The following is a 7,131-nucleotide window of genomic DNA, read 5'->3' as shown; positions in this document are numbered from 1 at the left end:
TCGTGCCACTGCACTTCAGCCTAGGTGACAAAGTGAGACTTCATCTTAAAAAAAAAGAGCTGTCAGCAGTCAAATATAAAAAATAGAGTCAGACTTTCCTACACCCTTCTTTTATCCTTGCTTAGGAATACAGAAGTGTTGGAGAGCTGTCCTGGGCCATGCAGACAGAGGCAATGCTCTAAGGCTGACTGAGCAACAAGAAAGAAGGAGCCTGGGCCCCCATCGCTCTGGAGCCACCATGTTAATCCCAGGAGCTTGACTGTGAGATGGGAGAGTTGTTAGCAGGAGTAAGTGACACAGTACCTGGTCTATTACAGAGGCTCAAAAGATAGTCCCACCCACTTTCTACCACTTTGTAGAAAATCCTACTTTTAAAATGTTAAAGAGCTTACTATTTTTTTTTTTTTTTTTGAGATGGAGTCTCGCTCTGTTGCCCAGGCTGGAGTGCAGTGGCGCGATCTCGGCTCACTGCAAGCTCCGCCTCCCGGGTTCATGCCATTCTCCTGCCTCAGCCTCCTGAGTAGCTGGGACTACAGGCGCCCGCCACCACGCCCGGCTAATTTTTTGTATTTTTAGTAGAGACGGGGTTTCACCGTGGTCTTGATCTCCTGACCTTGTGATCCGCCCGCCTCGGCCTCCCGAAGTGCTGGGATTACAGGCGTGAGCCACCGCGCCCGGCCAAGAGCTTACTATTTAAGTAGCTTCTGCTACGATTAGGTAGAGATTGCTTCAGTAATCATTCCTAAATTCCAAATAGCTGAAAGTTCAAATGGCAGAAAATCAGAGGCCTGCCTGATTCAAAGGCCTGCCTGACAGTCCGGCCTGCCACCCAAAGCAGAGCCTTCTCCACCACTTCCCTGACAGGGCATCAGCTTCTGCTTGGATACAACCAGTAACAGGGAGCTCACTATCTACCTAGGCAGTCCTTTCCATTATCGGGCAGTTCTAACTGACACACCAGCTGAATAGGCCTCCTTGCCATTTCTCACTCATGAGTTCTCCCCTCTATGACCACAAACCACATTCAATTCAACAGGCGCCCCTTCTTAATAAAGAGCATGTCTATTCTCTGTTCTCCCCTCCCACCTCGTATTCCCTCCTCCTCTATGGTAGGCAGCCTCTAAGGTGGCTTCCAAGGAGTCCAACCTCTTGTACCCCCTCCTCTTGAATGTGGGCTGGACATAGTGACTCACTTCTGACAAACAACAGGGTAAAAGTGGTGGGCTGTCACTTCCAAGATTAGATGACCAGAAATCTGTGATTTCCATCTTGCTCACTCTCTCTTCCTGTCCCTTGGAGCCATCACTCTGGGAGAAGTCAACTGTCATGTTGAGCTGCCCTATGGAGAGCACAGGGCAGGAACTAATGTCTCTGGTCAACAGCCATGAGAATGAGCTTCGAAGCGAATCCTCCTCCCCTGAACCAAAGCCCTGACCAAAGCCGTGACTGCAGCCTTGTGAGACGCTGAGCAGAGCACTCATACCAGATTCCTGACCCACAGACATTGTGAGATAATAAATGTGTATGGTTTCTTAAGCCACTAAGTTTGGGGATAATCCATTACACAGCAATTAATAACTAATACACAGCTCAGCATCTCAGTTCCTTCAGCCTCCATTTATTTCCAGACCCTTCTGTAAGAATTAAAGAAAGAGGAAGGCAACACGAAAGGTGGCTCACCAGTCAAGACAGGTTTATTTTAGAGAAAACAAACCTGAGAGGAGCTTCTGGCTGAGTTAGGTTGGAGACACACTGTCTTACAGACTAAGAGTTTTTAAGAATTCAGGGTGAGAGAGTTTATCAGAGGCTTGGACTGCTTCTATGTCTCGTTGTGCTTATCTCGGATAGAGAGTTGTGTGTCTGTTCCCATACATCTTTCTGCAGCTGCAGGCATACCCCCGAGTCTGCTTTTAGTTTCCCTATCTTAGTATATCTGAAGGGAAAGGAATGTGCTTATTAAGGCCCACTGTTTTACTGGGGTCCCATTGTATGAGGGTGAAGTTTGGCAGTTACCCAAGAGACTTTCCCCCACCTCCCTCTGTGCCCGAGTTGTCTTATCTGTTTTACTGTCTGCTCTTTCTGGCTGTTTGTAGTTAGAAAAGAAGTGATTTCCTTGAAATGCATGAGGCTAGAAAGGGAGCTAGAACTTAAAGTGATGGTGTTTGTCTGAGATGACGGTGCTCCTGCTCTGTCACCTTTCCCATCCTTTCTCTGTATATACTCCAATATATCAGTGTCCTTCCTAAAATATGGGCCCTAGAATGGGTCACAACACTCTAGATGTGGTTGTGCAGCAGGACTGTTTCCGCCTGTATGATGGACATTGCCCCTGATTCTTGCCCAAGATGCCATTAGCATTTTAATGGATGTATCTCACAGATGATTTTCTTTTGATCTTGTGGTTGACTAAAACCCCTAGGTCTATGCCCCATGAACTGTAAGGAAAGCCTAGTCACCCACCATTGCATAATTGTGCCATTTTTTGTTGTTGTTGTTAAGACAGTCTCTCTCTGTTACCCAGGCTGGAGTGCGGTGGCACCATCTCAGCTCACTGCAACCTCCACCTCCCAGGTTCAAGCAATCCTCCTGCCTCAGCCTTCCCAGTAGCTGGGACTACAGGTGTGCACCACCATACCTAGCTAATTTTTGTATTTTTAGTAGAGATGGGGTTTCACCATGTTGGCCAGGCTGGTCTCAAACTCTTGGCCTCAAGTGATTCTCCTGCCTTGGCCTCCCAAAATGTTGGGATTACAGGGGTGAGCCACCTTGCCCAGCGGTGCCACTGATTTTCAAAACCCAAATGTAGGACTTTACAGTAGCTCTAGAAAACAGTCATTCTGCCTGTCCTGGCCAAGTGAGGACCCTGCAGACACTATTTTGTATCTGCTGTATTCATTTACTCTCCCAACTCTGAGCCATCTGCATACGTGGTCAAGCATCCACCCAGCCCTGAACTATCCTGTTGACTAAAATGATGAGCAAATACAGAAGCTGCTCTCAAGGGTCCCAAAAGGAAGGCAGGAACCCCGCACTGATGGAGACTCATTAAATGCCAATCTTTGCCTGCTCCTTTTATATAGGGTACCTCACCTCATTCTCACTATAATCCTACAGAGTAGTCACGATTTGCAGATAGACTGAGGCTTAGAGAGGAGAAATAATTTTCATTTATTCCAAAGAAATAATTTTTAAAAAGAAAAAAAGCCAGCCAGGTGCGGTGGCTCACACCTGTAATCCCAGCACTTTGGGAAGCCAAGACGGGCAGATCAGTTGAGGTCAGGAGTTCAAGACCAGCCTGACCAACATGGTGAAACCTGGTCTCTACTAAAAATACAAAAATTAGCTGGGCGTGGCAGCGCGTGCTTGTAATCCCAGCTACTTGGAAGGCAGGAGAATCACTTGAACCCGCGAGGTAGAGGTTGCAGTGAGCTGAGATCACAACACCGCACTCCAGCCTGGGCGACAGAGTGAGAGTCCATCTCAAAAAAAAAAGAAAAAAGAAAAGAAAAGAAAGAAAGAAAAGAAAAGAAAAGAAAAAAGCTGGAGGTGGGGCGCAGTGGCTCATGCCTGTAATCCCAGCACTTTGGGAGGCTGAGGTGGGTGGATCACCTGAGGTCTGGAGTTCAAGACCAGCCTGACCAACATGGAGAAGCCTCATCTCTACTAAACATACAAAATTAGCTGGGTGTGATGGTACATGCCTGTAATCCCAGCTACTCGGGAAGCTAAGGCAGGAGAATTGCTTGAACCCGGGAGGTGGAGGTTGCCGTGAACCGAGATCATGCTGTTGCACTCCAGCCTGGGCAGCAAGAGCGAAACTCTGTCTCAAAAAAAAAAAAAAAAGAGGGTCCAGCTTGGTGGCTCACACTTGTGATCCCAGCACTTTGGGAGGCCGAGGCGGGCAGATCACAAGGTCGGGAGATTGAGACCATCCTGGCTAACACTGTGAAACCCCGTCTCCCCTAAAAATACAAAAAATTAGCTGGGCGTGGTGGCGGATGCCTGTAGTCCCAGTTACTTGGGAGGCTGAGGCAGGAGAATGGCGTGAACCTGGAAGGCAGAGCTTGCAGTGAGCCAAGATTGCACCACTGCACTCCAGCCTGGGCGACAGAGCGAGACTCCACCTCAAAAAAAAAAAAAAAAAAGAAAGAAAGAAAAAAAAGCTGGAATCAAAATGTAATCATCATTGTGATAGTTAAAATAATCAGACAAAATATAAAACACATCTGTGATCTGGGCAAATAATTTATCCACTCTGAGCCTCAGTTTCTTCATCTTTAAAATAATATCCATCTCACAGGGTTTGGATAAAGACTTGATGAGAGCCCATCTGTAGCACATCTGGTACAATGCCCTGCACAGAGTAAGCCAGCAATCAGTAGAAGACATTTGTAACTAACTTAACTTGCATAAAACGAGTGGTTAAATCAGAGGGAGAGAATATCATCAGAGTAGCGTAGTTGAGAGACCTCAGGCTTAAAGTCTAGCTTGGCTACTCACTCATTGTGTAAACTTGAACCAAGTGCCTACCTAGCTCACGGGGTAATTGTAAGGAGTCAGGCGGAGTAATGTGAAATGCAGGGCAAATGTTGGTTATTCTCATTACTGGACTTCTAGGTTGTTGGTGATTAGTGTCACTACCATACTAGTGGACACCTTCTTGCCTGTAGTGCTTTTCTTCTTTTGAATTATTTTCTTGGGACAAATTCAAAATCCTTTCTCCAACCCTTTCTGCAGTTGTCAGATCCAAGAAAAGCAGGTAGTAGTAAATCCTGCAGCAGCTCAGGCTCAGGACCAAGTTGTTGCTGCTCCCCTGCCAGGAGCAGCCTGCAGTGGGTGACCCGCAGCTGCTAGTTCTAGCTAAGGCCCATGTGCCAGATATGACATCATCGGGAAGGACAGGTTCTCAGCAGTGGGGACGGGAGGAGTGGGGGTAGCAGGAGACTTTTGATTCTCTTGGGACTGCTGCATCATCCTGAGGGGGAGAGAACTGGTACAAATGCAGAATGCCAGGGTTGCTCAGTGGTCCTTTGAGGACAGTCCAGAAAATTCCCTCGGGAGTGTACGTATCACATCTCAGAGTAGAACTAGAGGGGCCTGAGTGTTAGGGGTGGGGGCCTCAGCCCTGGAATCTGTGGCGTGAGAGGAAGTACACCGATGAGAGTGGTTTAAAAAAAAAGTGAGAACCAAAAAGAGACAGGATCCAAGATAGGGGCTCTCCACTGCATGAGTTTTGGGAGATCCTGAAATCCCAGAATTGTATGCAGTATTTTTTTTTTTTTTTTTTTTTTGAGACGGAGTCTCGCTCTGTCACCCAGGCTGGAGTGCTGTGGCCGGATCTCAGCTCACTGCAAGCTCCGCCTCCCGGGTTCCCGCCATTCTCCTGCCTCAGCCTCCCGAGTAGCCGGGACTACAGGCGCCCGCCACCTCGCCCGGCTAGTTTTTTTTTTTTTGTATTTTTTAGTAGAGACGGTGTTTCACCGTGTTAGCCAGGATGGTCTCGATCTCCTGACCTCGTGATCCTCCCGTCTCGGCCTCCCAAAGTGCTGGGATTACAGGCTTGAGCCACCACGCCCGGCTGTATGCAGTATTTTGTGTGTATAATCCAGACATCAGCTACGACATCCAACCTTTTTTCTTTTTTTTTTTTTTTTAAGAAAGGGTCTCATTCTGTCACCGAAGTTGGATTGCAGTGGTGCAACCATAGCTCACTGCAGCTTTGAACTCCTGGGCTCAAGCAATCATGTTGCCTCAGCCTCTTGAATATCTGGGACTATAGGCATGTGCCACCACACCTGGCTAGTTTTTTTTTTTTTTTTAATTTTTGTAGAAACAGGGTCTCCTTTTTTTTTTTTTTTTTTTTTTTTTAGACGGAGTCTCGCTCTGTCACCCAGGCTGGAGTGCAGTGGCCGGATCTCAGCTCACTGCAAGCTCCGCCTCCCGGGTTCACGCCATTCTCCTGCCTCAGCCTCCCGAGTAGCTGGGACTACAGGCGCCCGCCACCTCGCCCGGCTAGTTTTTTGTATTTTTTAGTAGAGACGGGGTTTCACCGTGTTAACCAGGATGGTCTCGATCTCCCGACCTCGTGATCCGCCCGTCTCGGCCTCCCAAAGTGCTGGGATTACAGGCTTGAGCCACCGCGCCCGGCCGAAACAGGGTCTCCTTATGTTGCCCAGGCTGTTCTCAAACTGCTGGCCTCAAGTGATTGATCCTCTCCCCTCGATCTCCCAAAGTGCTGGGATTACAAGCATGAGCCACCACACCTGATCCTTTGAGTTCAAATAAAATCAGCATCTACTCCATCCCACATGCACCCCACTCTCAGGCCCCCCAGGGATTCTGGGATCTGGCTAACGACTTCCTGGTTACCACTGACTCTACCATCTTCCAAGGTAATTCAGTTTGTGAATCATCTTGTCACCTTGCAGGTACTACTCGTGTTCTGTTCTCTTCTCCATTACTCCCTTGGGGGAAAAAAAAATCACTCATATACAAGTGTGTTGCAGATTTGGTTAAATGTTCAAGGATCAGTAAGACAGAGTCAACGTTCATGTTGCATTTGTGTGTGTGTGTGTGTTTGTGTGATGTGTTTGTTTGTTTTTCCTGCCCAGTGTCCCTTTCACCATCTGGTAAAAACAGAGAACTGCCTTTCCCCAATTCCATGTTTCTGGAAGTTTTGCCATCTATGATATCTGAGCCCACCCAGCCACAGGGGTTACTAGGCTGGTGTGCAGTAGGCCTAGAGTTATTGGGGCCATCTTCTCAACTGTAGGGAAGAGGCCTCTCTACAGGGAAAGAGACTGAAGCCAAGACCAAAAGAAGCTGAGCCAAGAGAGACAGGGGGACAAGAAGAGAAGTCCCTAGATCCACTTGAGCCAGATGTGAGTGCTGCCAAAATGGGAATGGTGCTCCCTTTGAGTTGTGCAACTCACAATCATGGCTCCACTGGCAATTTCCCAGTTAGATAAGTCAACTTATTCCATCTGCCTTTCTTTCTTCTTTTTTTTCTTTTGAGATGGAGTCTTGCTCTGTCGCCCAGGCTGGAGTGCAATGGTGTGATCTCGGCTCGCTGTAACCTCTGCCTCTCGGGTTCAAGCAATTCTCCTGCCTCAGCCTCCTGAGTAGCTGGGA

This window comes from Macaca mulatta, chromosome 16 (genome assembly GCF_049350105.2).
Source record: "Macaca mulatta isolate MMU2019108-1 chromosome 16, T2T-MMU8v2.0, whole genome shotgun sequence".
Taxonomy (NCBI): Eukaryota; Metazoa; Chordata; class Mammalia; order Primates; family Cercopithecidae; genus Macaca; species Macaca mulatta.
This window is presented reverse-complemented; position numbering follows the sequence as displayed.